Source organism: Cavia porcellus, unplaced genomic scaffold, assembly GCF_034190915.1.
Source record: "Cavia porcellus strain 051 isolate PalLab524CR breed Dunkin Hartley unplaced genomic scaffold, mCavPor4.1 scaffold_17, whole genome shotgun sequence".
In the NCBI taxonomy this organism is placed as follows: domain Eukaryota; kingdom Metazoa; phylum Chordata; class Mammalia; order Rodentia; family Caviidae; genus Cavia; species Cavia porcellus.
In genome coordinates, this window is record NW_026947500.1 from 55,645,753 (window position 1) to 55,668,460 (window position 22,708).

A 22,708-nucleotide genomic window follows, 5' to 3' on the forward strand; every position below is an offset into this window, starting at 1 on the left:
CAATACAAAGGCTAGAAGATGACAAAAGGATATATAACTTGAGAATAAAGAATATAAATGAAGAAGCTGGGATATAAACAGAGGAACTACAAAGGTTATTCACAGAAATAATTAAGGAAAACTTCCCAAACATAGGAAAAGGAAATGATATTCTGATATATGAGGCATATAGAACTCCAGCCACCTATAACCAAAACAGAGCTACACCCAGGAATATAATAATCAAGATCCCAGAAATTCAATATAAGAACAGAATATTAAAAGCTGCTAGAAACAAGAAACATATAACCTATAAAGGAAGGCCCATCAGAATACTGGCAGACTTCTCAACACAAACCATCAAGTCAAGAAGAACCTGGGAGCAAAACATTCCAAGCCCTGAAAGAAAATAACTTCCAGCCCAAATTGATGTACCCTGAAAAACTGTCTCTAGAAATCAATGGAGAAACAAGATGCTTCCAAGACAAAGAGGAACTTGGGAAATTTGCAACCACTATAGAGAATATGCAGGGCATTCTAGAAAGAGAAAAGTACTAGGATTCCAGGAACAGTGGCAGAGAGGCCTCAATGAATGGAGCAGAAAACAGAATGAAGAAGATAAGCAGACAACTGATGGCAAAAAAACAGCATAACAGAAATGAGGCAGAGAAGGTTGGTTATAATCTCTAATATAGATGGCCTTGATACACTACATTTAAAAAAAAAAGAACCACACATGGAGTAGATCAGGAGGCAGGGTCCACCAAGATGTTATTTATAGGAAAATATAATTAACAAAAAAAGAGTACATGGACTGAAAATCAAATATGAGAAAACAATGCTCTATGTGACAAAGAACCAGAGAAAAATAGGGGCAACTAGACCAGTATTTGTGGATAGGTTAGAGAGACAGGCTTTAATAGGAAAATGAATACAACTAGAGATCAGGTTCAGGAGAGAGAAGGTTTGGAACCACTTAGGTAAATAGGAGGTTGCCCCCCGTAATTTAAAACCAAGGGTCTTGGTGAGACCCCAAAATGCACAGTGTACCCTGGGGAGGTAAAAAGAGAGGGAGAGTCTTAAGAAAGATGGCAGAAGGTATTGTTAATAGTGTATCAGGATTTAAAACCCACATTACTCACACCACTCTGCTTAATAGATTTTATTCTCTTTTTGTGATAGATTTTATTTTGTCCCCGTTTGTCATCATGCATTAGATTTGAGGGCACAGACAGCTATCCCTAAAACATTACAATATAGCGCAGTAATCATCTTTAATTTTCTATTATTTTAATCTGGAGCCCTGTATGACTTATACTGTTTTATCATGACTGATCTTAGTTAAATCTGGTTTGTTTGATTGCTGTTTGGTATTGACAGATTTTATTCAAAACTGATATGATTGGTAGTATCAAGTCTGAGAATATAGGCAACTACACTGAAGATGACAAGACTCTACAATATACATTCTGGTTTGATAACTGCCTGTTTTTGAAGTTTTATACTATATACAAAGTTGTGTTTTTATTAATACTGTTATGTACTGATATATTCAATTATACTATGTCTGATGATATAGCCAATTCTATTGAAGATAACAAGAGACAACACAGGAACTATGGTAGAATTCTTTGTATAAAGGTCTTATATATTTTCATTTCATGTGTTTATAGGAATATGTTTTGTCTTGCTTTGTTTTGTTTCTCCCTCTAACATACAAAGGATAGAAATACATGTTAAGACGCACGCATGTGTAGAATCTATAAACAGTTTATGAAAACTGAGTTTATGATACATGATGAACAGATACTTTGAAGAAAAAGAGACACTAAAGTACCCAGTGCTGGTCCTGGAGCGTCATAATGTGAAACCCAGCAATAGTATTATTTTTTGTTCAGAGTGATATTAGCCTGCTTGGGTTTATTCAATCTGAAAATAATTGAAGAGATGGATAACTGCATGTATGTTTAAGTGTATAGAACTGATAACCATATTTCTAAGTTTTTGTTGGATAGTTGAACAGAACTGGTTGCAGTCTCACTGTTTGAATCCCCACTTTATAGGCTCCACTTTAGTATCTTGCATAACTACTTGTAAGAGGAAAATCTGCAATCATCAACTAGTGATTTCTTACTGTTTATTTTTTCTTTGAAATTATGTATTATTTCTACCTGTTTTCTGTTTTGTTTAGTCTTTCTTTAAATAAAATTTTTTAAAAAGGAGTCCAAACTTTGTCTTATGCAAAAAATTAATAGTCACACAGATGTCTAATCACTGGGACACCAGCTACTGCTAGCCATCCACACACCAGCATCTTACTCCCCACCTAGGAAACAAAAGGGCGTGATGAAGAAAGCAACTGGAATCTCGAGAGAGAGTTCCACCCCGCTTGCACACTGGCATCCTGGAAAGGTTAACACTCACTTTGCTACAGAAATTGCCACTCAGACAACAGCCCAGTTTCTCAATAAACATGAAAGTCAGGTGCTGCAACCTATGCAAGAGAGGCATTTGTGGGGCTGCACTCTGGCACAGAATAACTGCACAAGGCTTGGAAAATTCCCAAAACTCTGCATGACTCACTTTTACAAGGTTAACCTACCTGAGTCTCAGAACTGGGCCTGTCAAATCACACATTCCTAACAAGTCTCTGCTAAAATAATCCTAACAGTAACAACAGCAGCATTTATTACACACCCTTGTTTAGTTGGGGGCTCAGTGACTGCTTGTGTCATCTCCATTGGGTCTCTGAGACCTTTTCAGACCTACATCAGCAGCTCCACGAGAAACAGCCAAGGGGATGAGGTTATTAAAGCAGTGGAAAATGTTCTCTAGAAACCTCATGGCCTGTGCTTCAGAGTCTGAATAAGGAGCCACATATAACATGAGAGAGGTATTCTCTTTTTTATAAAAAGGAACTATACATCTTATTTCAAAATCTATGTTTAGAGATACCCATCACCTAGCAATATCTAACTCAGATTTACAAACCTAGGCCCACACTAAGGACACTGAAGAGCTGGAAAACAGTCACTGCAACACCCAGTACTGCAAGGATACACTAGCCCACACTAAGGAGACCTGGAAAGGGAAAAGACAGAAGGAGGGTTTACTGTCAGGGCCACCAGGAAAAGACAGGAGATCACCACTCATTAAAGAGCACTGTTTGTTTTCAGCCCTCTCCCCCTGCTGCTTTACACAAAACTGACCCTTTATCTTTCTCAAGCAATGCTGTCTTTTCTAGGTTTAATTATGTTCGACCTGTGAGCAATGTCACTGCACAGAATCACCAGTTTCTTAAGCTTATAACACTATTTTTCCATTTTAAAAAATGCATAAAGAAATTAACCACAAGAGAATAAAAACCTTCCATAAACCACAAGAATAAAATGTGGAAAATAAATCTGCCCTCATTCAACATTTATGAGACCCTCTGAACTCAGAGGTAAGACAGAGGTGAGAACAGAAGGAGGCGATTTAACATACCCGCGAGAGTGAGGGCTGAGTGTCAATAAATGGATTGCAGCAAGGCACTTCCAAAATACATCACAGCATGCCATTAGTAACAATTATAATAAAGACAGATGTGAAAGGTGTTGATAAGATATTAAGTTTAAAAAGCGGACTAAGAGATATATACACATTAAGATACTAAATATGTGACTTTACAAAATCACATGTCTATCAAATACACTTATATATAAAAGTTTACACATCTAAGTGAAATACTATTAATTATATAGTGGTTTTAGGATAGCCTTCTTTAATTTTTAAACAATTATCTGTATTTTCTGATTCTCTTTACTATCTTTAAGAGGCATAAACGTGCAATCTGAAATTGCATTTATGAGCCTCAGAAAGCAGTAAGGAGCTGGAAAAACAAAAAAGGAAGGTGTGTGCTGGTGTAGGAATCAACTTCAGGTACAAGAAGGAAGTACAGAAGGACAGCATATCTCCAGATTCGCAGATGGGGCTGTCTATTTACTCGGGTGAACACGAGCAACCAATAAAAGGACTTTGGAATTGTATAAAGAAAGGGGAGAAGATGGTTTGAAGGAAGGAAATAAAAAGGACTTCTACAATCCAGGAAGTATGTGCATCTGGGAAAGAGCTTGCAGCTGAGGAGAAGACTCCACGGAGGTGCCCAGCAAACAGAGTAAGTCCATGAAAGAGCTCTGCTCCTCACAGCAGCTCTGTGCCTAGAGAAGGGCTCGTCTCTCTGGGTGGCTTCTTAGCTGCACGTCATCCTGCTACTGGAGGGGTGCAGCTGATTCTTGTCTATGTATCGGGACCAGTAAAAAAAAAAATGAGGGGAGAGAAACCATGAGGGAAATGAAACACAGAGGAAACTACACAAGAGAAGACTAGAAAAAGTGGGTCACTATAAAGCAGTTCAAAGATACTACAAGGAAAAAGCATCAAAAGCTAAAGCCAGAGGATAGAGGAAGTTAGGCAGAGGCCAAGAGTCCTAAATTGTTAACAGGAAATAAACTAAAATTTGAAATTTGAGTTAATATGCCAGAGGGTCCAAATAACTAGCACAAGTAGATAAGCCACAAGGAGGCTAATGCAGTAAGGGACAAAATACAGGTCCCTAGACAAATGGGAGAAGCCCTGGAGGAAGTAAGGCTGAAATGCAAATGAAGCATCCTGCTTTCCCATCAAAGGCACTTACAGCCAGGAGTGTCCCTGCACTCTGTCATAGTCATCCCTACCAAAAACTGTATAGGAAGTCAATGGATTTAAACACTGATGATGTCCACCTCCTTGAGAAGCGGCTTTTCCTTTCACTCTTTCTATTAAACATACACCTGGTGATTCCCCACTGCTTGCTACATGCTGTTCTGTTGACTTCAATCTTCACTGCCCAGAAACAAGAACCAGAGATCTACAGGGAACTGTGACATCTTTGGCACCCAATGTGGGGCAGGGCACTCAGCTTCTCTAGAGGCAATTCCGGCAGAATGGCCAAACATACGTACACAGCCTCTGTCTGTCCCTCGTAGAACTCTAAGAAAGAGCACTTACTCTGCCAGCTGGTTAAATGCTTTTAGAGCAGCTGCCACTCTTAAGGCAGAAGACAGGCTCCCCAGCACCTCCTGGTTAATCCCACACTGAAGCCAGTGGGGATCTCGGCCACACAGGAAGCTACAGTCCTTTGTGGACACAAATGTCTGATGGTGTGGAACCAGCAAAAGCTGACAGGATGCCTGAGGGGTCATGCTGGGGTTTAAGCCTCCTGAGTGGAAGCTGGGTGCTGACAGTCCAACTGGGTAAAAAGCAATCTCCACTTCTGTCATCCCCATCTACACACCTCTACAAAGCAAGAGAGAAAACTCAAGTGATCCCCTGGGATCCGCTGTCCCAGAGGGACCTAAGATACTGAGAGAGCCTGCCCTTAAACTTCTTCTAAGAGCTGCAGTACAGGTTTTAACTTTTCTCTCTCTGCTAGCATAAGACACACCCTCCAGATATGTCTTGATGAATTTACTGCCCAGAAACAGGTTCTCCTCAGTTCTGGCTAAGACAGCTTGCAAAACTCTTTATCTTTAACAACAGGAGAACAGATGAAGGATTTACACTTGTGCCTTGCATTTGTTCAGGGCAAAAAAAAGGCCTTTAGATAAGTGTGTGTCAAGAGTCACAGGGTCAATTAAAAGGGGCCACAGACACTGCTGGACACTTCCTAGAGACCCTCCAGTCACCACCACTGGCACTGGATGTGATCAAACTTAAGTGATACATAAAGGCAGCATCAAACCTTACCATTTAATTTCATTTGGTTCTCATCCAGTTCATACTGCAACCAATATGGAGAGAATTAAGTTCATGAACCAAGGTACCACTGTATTACTATAATTCAACTTGGCCAGTACCTATACACTCACCTAAAAATAGCTGTCTGTCTTTTTTCCTATAACTACCTCATATCTGAAAGTAACCATATTTATATCTGTACTTGTTGGTTCTCATGAGAGGACCATTACTTTTCTTTAGTAGGTGTTCTACTGATCCGTTGAGATGCTTCAGTGGCAAGTTTAGAAAAAATTCGAGTATGCCCAGGATCTTTGAGGGTGTAGTTTATAGGCCACTTAGTTAACTTATGTTAGTGAACTCTTATGTTTCATCAACATGGTCTTATAGCTTATTTTAATCATTTCTTGAAGTGGAGCTATCCTTTAAAGAAGTCCTGTTGTACTCAACGAAAGCTGCAGATGACATATCCAGGAAGATGTTTGTTGTAACAACTCTGCATATTCTAGAGCTCATAGCAGAAAACAAGTCAACACTTTTTAAAGTGGTAAATAGTAACTTCTTAGAGATTTTTTATCTGAAGACTTTGCTTTCTTTTTGATTGAATTTAAATCTTCTATGGGTTCACAGGAGTATATGGGTGGTTGGTCACACTTAGCAACAGTCAGTTTCCAGGGCTTGCCTTGGATGTGGTATACCCAGAAGTCTAGGTCTGTTACTTTGACAACCATGGAGGAAACAGGATCACAGTGTACAGTCCTTCCCAAGTGAGTCCTCCTGAAAAGGATGAGGGAAGACACTTTGCCAGCACTAAATCCCTGGGGTGGAATATGGAACTTCCCTTTTTTAGGCTTTTGTGAGCCATTGAAGAATCTGATAGAATTCAGACCATGAGGTGACATTTGTTAGAAAGCTTATCATTCGCTAGTTTGTCTAACAAAGAGAAAATCATTAGTGACAAAAGGACATCCATAAAGCATTTTAAATGGACTAAGGCCTAGAATTTGAGGTGCATTTCTTATTTTGATAAAAGCTGAAGTTAGTAAGTAAGGCTACTCTGAGTGGGTCTTGAGCCATTTTGCTAAGGTGTCTCCTTATGGTCTCATTCAATCTCTGTACTTTTCCCAATGTCTGTGGCCTCCCTCTATGCACAACGAAGGTGATGACAATGCCTGGTGCCTAGGATATAACTTATGTGATTGTCACTTAAAAGAAGACCCACTATCACTCTGTAAGCACTTAGGAACTTCAAATCTAGAGATGGTTTCTGAGGCCAAAACCTTTATCAACTCTTGTGATTTTCCTGTTCTTCAAGAAAAGGCTTCAACCAGTTTGTGAAAGTATCTATGCAGACCAGTGATTATAGCTCCTAACTCTCTGCATGTGAGTAAATTCAAGCTGCCGATCTTCTCCAGGATATTTATCATGTGTCTGCATATCTAGAAACCTATGGTCCAATTAAGAGGATTTTGTGGGGTAGAGTTCACACATCTTAACTACCTGTTGCAATGTCTGAGAAAGTTCCTTTCCCATCAGTAACTTTGAGGCCATCTTGTGGGTCTTGTTGCTCCCAAGTGAAAGATTTGATGTTAGGAGTTAATAATTTTCTACTGACTCACACCAGGAAGCAACGCTTTACCATCATCTGGTAAATCATAACCATCCTGATGGAAGACTCTGACACACATGGAAGAGAGCCCACTAGAATTCTGAGATCATATTTGGGTCAAATATGATCAAGTGACCCTTCAAAGATCAGGGGAGAATGTAGGGAGTCTGGGGCAGCTACACAGATGACAGAAGTTCATCCATCTCCTTATGATACTTCATGGAAGATACACTGTCAGATAATTTCATTTTTTATATGACTGTGTGGGCATGCAATACTAAGAAAGCATACTTTGAATCAGTATCAGTATTGACATTTTGTCCTTCACTGAGCTGTAAAAGCTCTGGTAGGAGCTATGAGTGTTGTTAGCTTGGAACAACTCCCATAGGAAAGTGAGGAATTTTTAGGTGTCTGGTGTACAATCACTACTGCATACCCTTCCCCTCTTGTCCTATTTTTCATGAAGGAATTGCCATCATGGAAGAGGGTCGAATCAAGATCAGTAAGGGATGTATCTTACAAGTCTTCTCTGGCTGTGCGTGTATGGAAAATTATCTGTTCAGACACAAATCTTTTAGGCGCAATTTCCACCTTTTTTGGTAGAAAGATTGCAGGGCTTGAGAAAGAATATGTCTCTATTTGAATGAATGGTCCTTCTAAAAGTGGAGCCTGGAATTAAGAGGGTGGTTGTCTGATAGCCATAGGCTCCCTCCATAAGAAAGAAGCCCTCTACGTAGTGAGGTATATACACAGTGAGATCTTTGCCTAGGCAGTTTGGATGCCAAAAGTACCAGGAGAACTATGAAAGCCACAGCCCTAAGGCAAAAGGCCATCCCTTTGCTGCAGTGTCTAATTCATGACTCAGATCCCAGTAGGCTACTGAGCAGGTTCTTTGAACCTACTTAAGCATTTCCAAAGCCATGCCCCACCTTTCCTCAACATATACACTGAAACAGTCTCCTGTCAGAGGTTCAGTGCCAAGGCACTCAGAAACGCTTGTTTAAGCTTCTGGAATGCAGTTTGGGAATCAGGTTCCCAGGTTAAAGTATGGCTATCTGCCTTTTGGACTTCTTGGTGAGCTGATAGAGGGGTTGTACAATTTTATCTTACCCTGCTACCCAAAGGCAACAAAAGCCTCTAATTCCTAAGAATCTCTTTAGCTATTTTAGAGTTTTGGGCTTTGGGAAGGAAACTATTGGTTTAATATTCTCTTTTCCCAGGCTTCAGGTTCCTTAGCATTTTACTTCAAGCTGCAAAGTTGTGCCTTAGATCCAGAGACCTTATAATCTCTGTCTCATAGAAAATTCAGCAGAGCACAAGTGCTTTGGCTAACAAGCTCTTCTAAGGGAGCACATAAAAGTATATCATCTATATATTATAAGACTGTGACTTTAGAAAACTTAAAACATGCTTAAGGGAAAACACTTGTCCAAAAAGATGGAGACTGCCTCTGAACATTTGAGAAAGCACTGTCTAGCCAGCTGAGAGGCCTGGTAGCTGGGATTTTTTAAGGGCGAAAAGTAACTGGGAATCTGTATATAAAGGAATGTAAAAGAAGGTATCTTTTAAATCTAACAATGAAAACCATTAAGACTCTTCCTAGACCTGTGATAGGGGAGTGCATGAGATAGGTGCCAGTGGGTAAATTGGCACTACTGCCTCATTTAAGATCCTGTACCAACCTCCACTCTATTGTGTCTGTAAACTCCCAAAATTAGAGCACTGCAGGAGCTGTTACAGACTTTAAATAGACCTATCCCTTTAAGTTTTTGACATAGGCAAGTGTACTCTTAACTTCAGGCTTTCGAGGGTATTATCTCTGGTGAGGGAAGGATAGGATCTTTCAGATGTATTTGTACTGGGAAAGCTTTTATTGCTCTTTCTGTTCTACCTTCAGTTGCCCATACTTTAGGATTTCTTTCTCCACAGTGGGGAGGCAATGTCCCTGACCTGGGTGCAAGTATATTGCAGTATTTAAGCAACGTAACAACTGGACGTTCAGACATAATTAAAAAGAAATGGGAAAGGGGGGAGCCATTCTAGTTACAGTCTAAGGGTTTTGAGAAATAGTGAATAGTTTCTTCTCAAGTGGCTCCTTTCCCTGAAATGTGATGGCTGGAAGTAAGTCCAGGCTTGAAAAGGACTGAGAGAATGTGCCAGTGTCCAGCAATTTCTTTTTCCTCTATGGTCACGATTACCCATGGCTTGTCTGTGGAGACAACAGTCCTGCCAGAGGGAGAAGGTGGACTGCAGAGAAGCCCTACACTCTTGTTAGACCAGCTACTATGATGGGTCTGCATCCTAGAACTCCATCTCAGGGGGCAGTCTGACTTCCAGTGGTCACCTATGTAATCCAGGCATGGGTCGGGGGGCCTCTTGTCGTAACAGTTTTTGTCACTGTCCCTCCTATGGTAGTCTAAATTTCTGTACCACCACCAGGTAAGTTTAGTTGTCAAGCTCTTCTTGGAGCCCAGGAAATCAGACTTAGAGTTTAGTTCTTTTAAGGCCACAACCAAGTCAGTCCTTTTTCTTGGTCTCTGTTTTTGCTCCTGAGCCTCCTTCTGTTCTAAACTATAAAATATTGGGGAGGCAATTCTCAGTAAAGTATCAAGTGAGCTATCAGGAGCAAAAACCATCTTTTATAGATTTTTTCCTAATATCTGAGGCTGATTGGATAATAAACTTGTATTTAAGAATAATTTGTCCAGGGTGAGGGATTTAGCTCAGTGGTGTAAGTACTTGCCTGGAAAACATGAGGTTGTGAGTTTGATGCCCAGTTTAAAAAGAAGAAGAAGAATTTGTCTATCAACTCAAGAGCTAAGAGGGTATGCTTCATCGATGCCTCTTGTAAATGATCTAAGACAGCAGAAGGGTTCTCATTTTTCTCTTGATGAATAATTCACAATTTAAAATAATCAAAGGGCTTAGTTTTTGTATAGACCTTCAAGAATACATGTTGAAAGATGTCTCCTGTTTCAATCTTCCGTGTGGTTGCTAGGTCAGTAGGGATCTTTTGTAGGGTCTCCAGCAGGACTCCAGCAGGAACTGGCTGCTCCCCTGGCTGCCTGTCTTCTGGCCTTCTAAAATTAATAATATGATATTCATCTCCAAATGTAAGAGCAGCTTGTAATGCTGCTTGTCCCTCATTAGAAGTCAATGTTTGATTCAAGAGTAATGTCATGTCATTCCAGGCTAGCTCATAGGTCTGGGTAAGACCCTTGAAAACATCAATGTTTTTATCAGGCATCTGAAACCGTTCCCAGATCTTGCTTAATCTGTTTGAGGTCATGGAGCACAAAGGACACATGGAGATAGTCAGTACAGTACTCTCTGTTTACCTCCTATGAGGAGTACTGTGCTTGAGGAGCTTGGACAAGAGCAGGTAACGATGACTAGGTGCCAATGGAGGCTTCACTTATGGCTGGCCTAGAAGTCTCACAAATGAGGGACCCTCAGTCTCAGTAACAAGGGAGTAAGGCTTTCATTAAGGTTGCCCTGGAAACCTGGTCCTTAGGACCCAAAGAGCAAGGGAAGGGAAACTTGAGCTCAGTAATAGTAACTGATTCTAAATGTGACTAAGGACTAGAGGTGGTATGTGGTTCTCCTGTGGTTTACAATTACATTTTGTGCACAAGTAAGTATCTCTCGATACAAAGAAAGCCTGAACATAGGGTAATTCTGACCATTTTCCCTCTATCTTAAGTGCAATTCTAGTTGTTAAATGGTATCATAATCAATACTTTCCTCTGCATTCTATTTTGTCCTAGGAAGTAGGAAGGCCATGTGTGGATGCTGCCTAACTAATTACTGAGGCAATCTTCTTTATCAGCAAGACAAGACTGTTTTTTACTCAAAGTCTACTCAAAATTTCTATGTCTCTCTATATTCAACACACTTAAGAAGCTCACAGGTTAAAACCATACTCATGTGCCAGCAGCCACAATTTACACACTGGTGAAATGTTTCCCTGTCTTTGGCATTATCAAACACTCATTTTCCATGGACTCAACCTAAAAGTTCTTAGTTGCTGGATAGGAGGGAAATGTTGAGATAGTTGAGTCTTTTCTTCTCTGATCTTCAGCAGAAACATGCCTCTAAAAAGGACAAGAAAAGATGAAAAGTGAGATCAGGAAAAGGAACCCTTTTCTCTTTTCACGCTGATGGTGAATTATTGAAACACTGTGCCCATGAGTCATCACTCTCAGCCTGGAAAGATGAGAGTGGGAAGTTCAGCGGCTAGGACTTCCCCTCACCAGCAGAAGGCCACTGGAGTTCTGACCTTATGAGGCAGAACAGGCTCGACATTCTCCTCTAGAGTGCAGAGTGAAGGTCAGGCCAGACCATCCCAGCGATACTTGTCCTCCTCCAAGTCTTAAGAATGACTGCTGGCCTACAGCCATTTACTGGAAGATGGATTCCGGTAATTTCTAATAGGTGTGTATACTTCCTAAATATAAACTAGATATCATTCAAATACCCATTTTACAGCATTTTATTAGTTCACAACTGGTTAGAATAAAAGTCAACTAGGGGACACTCACACATTATTTTCCCTAGTGCTATTGTCTAAAAGTCAAAAAAGATAAGCAAAGAGCACCGATAAATTCAGCAACTACGAAGTCCAAGTACAGCAGATACAAAACAGGAAACAGGAATACAAGACATTGCCTGCAAAAGTAAAATGTCCCATGTGATGTTAAGCTTCCTTACCATCACAATCTTCCCATGTTCTCAACTTAAATTTATCATCATTTTAAGAAAATAAAACAATGCATAAAAAGATGGGGCATAAATTCAATTCATAAGCAATTGACAAATAAGGAGGACAATTTTTGATTGCCTAAACAAGTCCCAATGCAGAATTCATGAAATGAAAGAAAACTCTGACCTCCTTCCAATTAGCTCAGGGGAACTTTCTAATGACATAGGGGAAATAAATGTAACTCCCAACCTGTCAAATGTCAGATACACTAAATCTGTATATCCCAAAACTGAAGAATGAATTGTAAGAAGCAATGGAGAGTAAGAGTAGTAAATATTTATTGAGAGAGAGAGAGAGAGAGAGAGAAAGAGCTCCTGGGAGATAGGCGAGGGCCCAGAAAATGGGCTGTCATGGATACCACTTTATAGAAGTTATATACAGTAAAATCATGAGGTGGGAGCAAAATTATGAGGTAAATGTATGATCACAAATGGGTGCAAGATCACAAAATGAATACAATTTGAGACAAAACTACCACCACTCAATAAGATTCAGAGTTTAGCTGATTAGGTAATATTCATCCAATGGGGAAGCTGCTTACATACTACATGTACCTGGAAAGAACAAGGACCTTCTTAGAAACCGATGAACCAAGGGGTTCCACCCACCCACTAGGGTGACACAGTCCTTAATCTATTGTTCATACCTCATGAGTTAAGTAGAACTCATCATTTTGTTTCTATCTTGAGGCCGGGCCCTCCACAGATGCACATTCAGCCACAGCTGTAATGTGTTCCCATTTTCTGTACTGACTTCTTTGAGAATTTAACCTGTATGACTGCCTGGAAGATTTTTGCCTAACTCAGCTGGCTATAATACTATTGAAAAATAAATTACAAGTTTTAAACATTTCTTATCAAATGTTTAACACAGACAAAAAAGATTACAATGATCAACATTAAAGGAGAAGGTAATGGAAACACATACACATAACAACTGTTTTATACTTTTTTAAAATTCAAAAAAAAAGAAACTTCTTCTTTGAATTGAGGTGTAATAGGCTCCATCTCTGTCTGTTTCTCTTGGCATTAACATTTGGAGTCAAATGTCCTATGCAGACTTTTGGCATGTGCATACCCTGGACTTCAAAGACAAATGATTTGCAGTTCTAATGGTAAAAGTACAGCTACCTTTTACTATGTTTCTGCCAGATGTCAGGAACTGTTCCACCATTACATAAATTATGGCCACTGGATCTTTTCATCAGCCCTTTTAAAGGTCATTATTTGTCACAGTACAGGTGAGATGCCACAACAGGCATTTAGTTAGGAAAGTGGCTCAAGGCAAAGTAAGTGAAGGGACAGAATGAAATTGGAAAGGACAGCTGGAATGATTCTGGGCCAAAGAAGTAGACCTGCACCCTTCACCTCATCCTCACACATTATCTGAGGAGTCAGGACAACAGGTGTAGAACAGGATTTTCCATAGAACCATTCTTCCTCATTTCAAATAGCCATTTGCTTGTGTTTTGGAAAAGTAATTCCTTTGTAATCTAGTGTATCGTAAACAATCTTCCCTCTTTCTGCCAAGTGTTTAGCATTTGTCAATTGTATCTCACATCTGAGTGTATTAGAGGGAGGACTGGGTATAGGGTGGGGATTCACTTCTCTCAGTGACAATGAAAATAGCTTTAGAACCAACCTTAAGGGGTTTTGCAAAAAGGAAGAGAGCATCTTGTTCACAGAGCATAGCAAGAGTCAAAGAGTCGAAGCAAGCAAGTGGGTACCATGGGTTCCAGAGGCTGGGCAGCCTGTATAAGGGCTCCCCGCACCTTCCCCCCCCCCCCGAGTCCAGCTAGTTTGGGACCCTCGCTCAGCCCCGGACAGGGAACTGTGCAGCTTCCTGGTGTGCTGGACCAGCTCACAGGTCCTGAGCAGGCCTGCAGCAGCCTCCCCGCTCCCTGTAGTGCTTGGCGAACTCTGGAATTCCAGGCAGGCAGGTAGGAACTGTGGGTTCCAGAGGCTGGGCGGCCTGGTGTAAGTGCACCATGCACTTTCCCCTGAGTCCAGCTAGTTTGGGACCCTCACTCGACCCCAGACAGGGAACTTTGAAGCTTCTGAGTGTACTTGACCAGCACGGCAAGTCCTGGGTGGGCCTGAGGTGGCCTCCCCGCTACTAGCTGTCCTTAGAGGACTCTGGAGTTGGGGGCAAGCGGGCACCACAGGTTCCAGGGGCTGGGCTTGGGCCGGCCTGCCCCACCCCCAGTGACCCTCTCTCAATCCAGGGAGCTGGGTGGCCAGACTCCCAGGAGCTGAGGGCATAGAAAAGGATTGCCAACAGACCCTGGGGAAACCTTGGGATAACACTTGAAACACAGAAATATAGGAAAATGACTAAGTGAAACAGCAAAATACAATCTCAAACCTCCAGCCCATCCCAAGAAACGTTAGGAGCTATGTACATAGAAGAAAATATATGCCATAAACTTGAAATATCGGGCATAATAGCAATTGAAATAAAGAAGCAACTCCAGGAAGCTTTAAATGAATTCAAACTAGAAATAATCTCCCAGGTAAAAAAAGAAATGATAAAAGAAATGAAGGAGATGCTGAACATATCCAAAGAAGGCACAGTTAAAAAATTGGAAGAACTAAACAAAAAGATAGAATCCCTGGATGAGCAATGTAAGAAACAAACCGAATACATAAAGCAGATGCACAGAGATATATAGGAAATCCAAAATTTCACTGAAAGCTGTAAAAACCTCCTCAATGAAAGTGAAGATAGAATTTCAGACCTTAAAAAAACACTGCAGCTAGTGAACAGGAAACTAAAATCTTTAAAAATAACAAGGAATCAGGAAATAATTCAACAACTGCAAGATGACACAAAGAAAAACAACAGAAGATTGACAGAGGTTAATGAAAAAGAAGAGGACAACATATAGGATGTCAAGAGAATATTTAGAGAAGTAATAGCTGAACTTTTCCCAAATGTGAGATCGGAAACCGACATCAAGATCACTGAAGCATATAGAACCCCAAACAGTCATAACTAAAATAAAACTACACCCAGACATATAATAATTACTATCCCAGAAATCCAACTTAAGAATAGAATATTAAAAGTTGTTCAAGAGAAAAGACAGATCACTTATAAAGGAAAACCTATCAGAATCACAGCAGACTTCTCAGCACAAACAATAAAGTCAAGAAGAGCATGGAGTGAAGTATTCCAGATCTTAAAGGAAAGTGATTTCCAACCTTAACTGATGTACCCTGAAAAAATGTCTTTCAAAATTGAGGAAGAAATAAGATACTTCCATGACAAAGAACAGCTGAAGAACTTCATGATCACCAAGCCCTGCAAAGAATATTGAAAGACAGTTTAGATACAGTTAGGAAAAAACCACTAAGCAAAGCAGACAATTAAACAGAACCTAAAGACAAAGATGCAACAGCAGAAAGATAACATGTCAACAAGAAACCAACATATAAGAGTTATAACCATTAATATAATTGGTCTCAATGCACCAATTAAAGAAAACAGACTGACAGAATGGATCAAGAAACAAAATCCAACCGTATGCTGTCTACAAGAAATCCATCTAACCCAAAAGGATACTCACAGACTGAAAGTCAAAGGATGGAAAACAATACTTCATGCAGCAGGAACACACAAAAAAGTGGGAGTAGCTATTCTGTTGGCAAACAATGTGAACTTTAAACCGATAATAATCAGAAGAGATACAGAAGGTCACTACATACTGGTTAGGGGAAAACTTCAAGAGGAAGAGATAACTATCTTAAATATATATGCACAAAATTCCAGAGCACTCAGTTATATAAAACAAGTAGTAACAAAAATGAAAAACCAAATTATCAGTAACACAATTGTAACACATCATTGGCACCAAGGGACAGATCATCCAGACATAAAATCAGCAAAAAAATAACAGAACTGAATCACACCTGTGAATAAATGGACTTGATAGACATATACAGAGTGTTCCATCCAACATCAGAATACACATTCTTCTCAGCAGTACATGGGTCATTCTCTAAAATAGACCATATATTAGCTCACAGAACATATTTAAATAAATGCAAGAGTTGAAATTATCCCTTGCATGTTATCAGATCATAGTACCATGAAATTAGAAATTATTAATAAAAGATACTGCAAAAATCCCACAAACACAGGGAAACTTCATAACACACTACTGAGTAATCAGTGGATCACAGGGGAAATTAAAGAAGAAATTAAACAATACCTACCAGGAAACAAAAATAAAAATACAACTTACTGGAATTTGTGGGATTCAATGAAAGCCATCCTCAGAGGAAAATTTATCGCACTGAGTTTCCACATCAGGAAAACAGAATGGAAATAAATAACCTGATGTTACACCTCAAACATATAGAAAAAGAAGAGCAAGTCAAGCCCAAAACCAAAAGAAGAGAGGAAATTATAAAAATCAGAGCAGAAATCAATGCAATAGAGACTAAGAAAACAATCCAAAGAATCAATGAATCAAAGAGTCGATTCCTTGAAAGAATAAATAAAATTGATAAGCCCCTAGCCAACTTTACTAAAAAAGGGAAGAAAAAGCTCAAATTCATGCAATAAGGAATGAAAAAGGCAAAATCACTACAGACTCTATAGAAATACAGAAGATCATCAGCACCTATTTCGAAAACTTCTACTCTCAAAGATTTGATAACACAGAAGAAATAGACAGATTCCTAGAAACATATGAAGTATCAAAGCTAGGTCAAGAAGATGTAAAACTGCTGAATAACCCAATTTCTATCAATGAAATTGAAAATGTAACTGCAAAGAAGAGCCCAGGCCCAGACGGGTTCTCTGCAGAATTCTACAAGAAATACAAAGAAGACCTACTGCCAACACTCCTCAAACTATTCAATGAAATTTAAAGGGAAGTAATCCTTCCTAAGTCATTCCTGGAAGCAAATGTTACTCTAGTACCAAAACCTGAGAAAGACCCGACTAAAAAAGAGAACTATACACCAATCTCCCTAATGAACACAGATGCAAAAATCCTCAATAAAATATTGGCAAACGGGACGCAGCAAATCAACAAAAAGATTATACACCATGACCAAATGGGATTCATCCCAGGTATGCAGGGATGACTCAACATGTGTAACTCAATAAATGTAATCCACCACATCAACAAGGCCAAATGTAAGAATCACATGATCATTTCCATAGATGCAGAAAAAGCTTTTGATAAGGTCCAACATTCATTCATGATAAGAACCTTGCAGAAAATTGGAATAGATGGTCTTTACCTCAATATAATAAAGGCCATATACAACAAACCAACAGCCAGTATCATACTAAAGGGCCAAAAATTGAAAGCCTTTACTTTAAAATCAGGCACAAGACAAGGATGTCCCTTATCACAGCTCCTATTTAATATAGTACTGGAAATACTAGCCAGAGCAACTAGACAAGAGAGAGAAATAAAAGGGGTAAAGATAGGAAAAGAAGAAGTTAAATTATCATTATTTGCAGATGACATGATACTCTACATAGAATACCCCCTAAACTCCATTGAAAGACTCCTAGATATAATAAATAAATAAATTCAGTAATGTAGCTGGATACAAAATCAATACTCAAAAATCAATAGCATTCTACATACTAACAACAAAATCACAGACAGGGAAATAAGAGAAGCTACACCCTTTACACTAGCAACCAAAAAATGAAATATTTAGGAATTACTCTCACAAAAGAAGTGAAAGACCTATACAGAGAAAATTATAATACACTGAAAAAAGAAATTGAAGATGATCTCAGAAAATGGAAAGACATCCCTTGCTCATGGATAGGAAGAATAAATATTGTGAAAATAGCCATTCTCCCAAAACTTTTATACAGTTTCAATGCAATCCCAATAAAAATACCATCAACATACTTCATAGATCTCGACAAATCACTCCTAAAATTCATCTGGAGTGAGAAGAAACCTAGAATAGCAAAGACAGTTCTAAGCAACAAAGGCAAGACAGGAGGTATCACAATCCCTGACTTGAAGTTATACTACAAAGCAACTGCAGTAAAATCAACATAGTACTGGAATTAAAACAGATCTGAAGATCAATGGGATAGACTAGAAGATACAACCACAACTACAAACGCACTCAACCACTTTATCTTTGATAAAGGGTCCAAACAGGTTCACTGGAAGGACAGTCTCTCAAATAAATGGTGTTGGAAAAACTGGCTCTCCATATGCCGAAAACTAAAACTAGATCCATGCCATCACCATGTAATAAATTAAAATCTAAATAGATCAAAGACCTTAATATTAAAACAGAAACACTAAATCTATTGGAAGACAAATTGGGTAGAGACCTTGAACACATAGGGGTAGGTAGAGAATTCATGAAATGACACCAAACAACATGGGAAATACTTCCCAGAATCAATAACTGGGACTACCTCTTATTAAAAAGTTTCTGCATGTCAAAAGAAATCTCCAGCATAGTGAAATGAAAACCCACAAGCTGGGAAAAAAAATCTTAGTGAGCTGTCCCTTGGACAAAGGACTTCTGTCTAAAACATATAAAGAATTTTAAAACTAAGACCCCCAAAATTCAAAGATCCAATCCAAAAATGGGCAACTGAGATGAATACACACTTCTCAGATGAAGAAATACAAATGCCAATAAATACATGCAAAAATGTTCATCATCATTGGTCATTAGAGAAATGCAAATTAAAACCACAATGAGATTTCATCTCACTCCTGAAAGAATGGCCAGGATTAAGAAAACCAACAACAACAAATGCTGGAGAGGCTGTGGGGAAAAAGGAACTCTACTACACTGTTGGTGGGAGTGTAGACTGGTACAACCTTTGTGGAGATCAGTCTGGAGATTTCTCAAAAAGCTGGGATTGGAAGTCCCATTTGTTCCAGCTACTCCACTTCTAGGCATATTCCCAGAAGAACTGAAAGCATCATACCACAGTGATATATGTGCACCCATGTTTATAGCAGCACAATTTGTAACAGCCAGATCTTGGAAACAACATAAGTGGTATTTTTATACAATGGAGTACTACTCAGCTATAAAGAAGGAACACATTGAGATATTTATAAATAAATGGGCACAGCTTGAGACCATAACTGAAACAAATCAAACTCACAAGTATGAATACCGAAGTTTCCCTAGTGTAAAAAATGATAGAAATACATAAAAGTATGTGGTAATCATGATTCCCCATTATATGGCTTTGAAGCCTTATAAAGTTTTCACTCATTAATTGGAATGATTTTATTCTGGGCTGTTTGATATTATTGTCCGTGATGATATGAACAGCTATTTTGAAGAAAATAAGACATCATAGTAGCTAGTGCTGATTTAATATCATCTTGTTTTGAAGTCCATCAAACTGTTGTTTTTCTGTCTCCATTGGTTTTATCATGTTGTATCTTATTGGATTTTATTATATGTGATAGTATAAATAAAATTTTTATAGTCAAAGAGATACTATAGAAATCAGTGTTCATTTTCTGTTAGCTGGCTCTAAATACCCTGTAATACTTTCATCCTCTTGAATGGTTTCACACTCTCTTGATATGTTTGATGCTATAGTATACGAAGTTATACTCAAATATTTCAAGGAAAGAGACACTATGGTAACTATTATTACATCATGTACTATGTCCAGCCTTTGTTTTGACTGACTGTTTTGTTTTGTCACATTTGGTTTTATTCTCTTCCAAAAAAAAGTATTAAGAACTGTGGGAGTAATAAAACCTAAAATGTGTAAATGTTATTATAAAAAGGAGATGAAAGGAAAGTGCTCTAAAGAACACAACTGCAAGTGTGTTTAGGTATGTAAGATAGAGGACCATATTACTAAGTATTTGTTGGATCATTGAATACAACTGTGGCAGTCTCAGTGTTTGAATGTCTACTTTGTATGCTTTAATTTTGTAACTTGAACAACTATTTCTAAGATGACAATATGTAATCTATTAACTAGTGATTTCTTACTGTGTTTTTGAATTCTGTATTACTAGTATCCTTTTACCGTTTTGTTTTGTTTTGTTTCTTTAAATAAAATTTTTTAAAAAAAGAGTCATAAGAGTGCCCGTGTTGGGCTGTTACTGGCACTGTTTAAGAACTTTAGACAGAGTAACTGCTTAAGGCTCAAAGTGACCCTGTAAAGAATTAGTGCCATTTTATAAATAAAAACAACAGCAAGGGCAAAGAATAGTTAACAAACTTGCTCAAATCACATAGCTGAAACCAAGGCCAGGATTTCAACCAAATTCATGCTCCTTTCTGAACAGGACATGCTTCAGCCCCTATGGTACTGACAGCTGATGTTTTGTGATTGTCAGTTCTCCAGATGAGTCTCCCAAGGGTGGCTGGGGAGAGTGTGGCTGACTTGATTACTGAGTGGTCAGCTGAGTCAGAGAGCCCTGCTCACAGCCTGAGAGGGCAGCAGGTTTGTGTGTATAGCGCAGGGACAGGGCTGGCCTGGGAGACCAGTTCTGCCAGTGTCCACAGGGAAGCTGCACTGCTGAAGCAAGGGACTTGGATGAGTCCACTGTCCAGTCCTCACCTGACGGCCACACCTATTTTGTGTAACCCTGACTGCCACACCTGTTCTTTGGAACCCTGACCCAACCATTTCCCTTGTCTTAGCTTCAGTCTCTGCTCTGCAGCTGAAAGGGATGAGACAGGATAGGCAGAAAAATTCTCCCCTAATCAAAATCACAGTACTTTAACAGAACATGGTCAGGACACGTATCCCTGCTGAGGCGCCAAGGGGCAGAGGCTGAGGTTATTCACACAATTCACACTTCACCCCAAGGACAAAAACACTCTGACATTTACTTCATGACAGTCATCAAGTACAAGAAAATGGCATGGTCCCTCTTGGATTCCAGACATCGGAGCGTGGTCAATCCTTACCTGCCCTTCTGCCTTGGATCCCAGACTTTGGGCTTGTCCCCCCACCCCCACCCCAGCTCTTGGACCTAGTACTGCCAGGAATCTTCAGCTGCCTCTCCTCCTTGGACTGCAGTGGATTAACCTTGCCAAGTTGATGGGAGACTCAGTAACCCTTCATCCAGAAGACCTCAGTAGTCTTCCGTTAGTGTAGTGAGTTTGCCCTTAAAATAGAGGACTTCAGAGGGTAAACAGGAGCAGTAGTGAAGTCCTGTCCAGCTGTAAGACCTTGGCAAGCCTGGAAAGAGTGTGGGTGAGTCCTTCCTCCATACAGAGAATATCAGGTAAGTTGAAGAGTGTGCCAATAAGGCTTCCCCCAACCTGAAGGAAATTAAAAAGGATTTATGAGTGACATAAGAGGGTCCCAGCCAAGGCAAACACTATAGACAGGTAGGTCTGGTGGCTTGGAACAACCTGAAGGTATAGTATAACAGCAGGAACTAAGGGTTGACTTACATTAACACTCCTAGGCTAGTCAGCCTAGGAAGAATAAAGGACTCACTCAACAGGCCCTGCAAGAGGAAGGTGACTGGCCCACCTCTTCATTGTGGTACCCAGTCGGACAAACATCAACACATAATAGAACCCTAAGATATGCACTACCAACAGTTGAGCCTAGTGAGACTGAAAGACCAAATATTATCCCGGAAGGTGAAAATGACAAAATGAAAAGGCAAAATGCAATCTCAAACATCCAGTCCATCAGGAACAAGTACAGGAGACTTTGAACAAGTACAGGAGAGGACATTAAAAGTCATACACCTGAAATGTTTGAAAATATTCAAGTGACATAAAGAAACAAATCCACGAAGCTATAAAGGAAATCAGATTAGAAATAATCTCAAACATAAAGACAGAAACGACAACCTTAATAAAGGAGTTGCTCAGCATAATAGAGAAGACATAGATTAAAAAATAGTACAGGAGTATGGAAAAATGATGGAAACCTCGAATGAACAATATAAAAACAAGTACAATGCATGAAACAAATTCAAAGACATATCCAAGAACTGAAAAATTTTACTGAAAGCTGGCAAAACCATTTAAATGAAGCTGAGGATAGAATCCTGGACCTTGAGAACAGGATTGCAGTTAGCAGTCATGAAAGGATAGAACTTTTAAAAATAACAAGGCAGCATGAAATGACAATCAAGAGAAACAATATAAGACTAATAGACATTGATGAAGATGCAGGAATCAACATGAATAATATCAGTAAACTAAGCAGAAAATTTTCCAAACATGGGAAAAGAATCTGATACACAGATAAGTGAGGCATATAGAATGCCCAACAGTCATAACCAAAATAAATCTGCACCCAGATATACAATAATTAAGATCCCAGAAATACAACATAAAAACAGAATATTAAAATCTGTTAGAGAAAAGACACAAGTCACCTATCAAGGAAAGCCCATTAGAATCATGGTAGACTTTTTGGCACAAACCCTCAAGTTAAGACAAGCTTGGAGGGGCTGGGGATTTAGCTCAGCGGCATAAGCGCCTGCCTTGCAAGCAGACAGTCGTGAGTTCGATCCCCGGTACCGATAAAAAGGGAAAAAGACAAAAAAAAAAAAAAAAAAAAAAGACAAGCTTGGAGTGAAGTATTTCAAGCCCTGAAAGAAAACAACTTTCAACGTAGAGTGATGTACCCTGAAAAACTTT

General features: G+C 39.3%; 1 protein-coding gene across 2 annotated transcripts in view; it reads left to right on the forward strand.

The window, feature by feature from the left end:
* Nucleotides 1–3,993: 3,993 nt before the first annotated feature.
* LOC134470983 (membrane-spanning 4-domains subfamily A member 12-like) overlaps nucleotides 3,994–22,708 on the forward strand; it is a 45,431-nt gene continuing 26,716 nt past the window's right edge. For both annotated transcript variants that reach the window (XM_063228180.1, XM_063228181.1), the window contains exon 1: nucleotides 3,994–4,135. The gene's annotated coding sequence lies outside the window, so the exon portion shown is untranslated. The remainder of the gene's footprint in view (nucleotides 4,136–22,708) is intronic.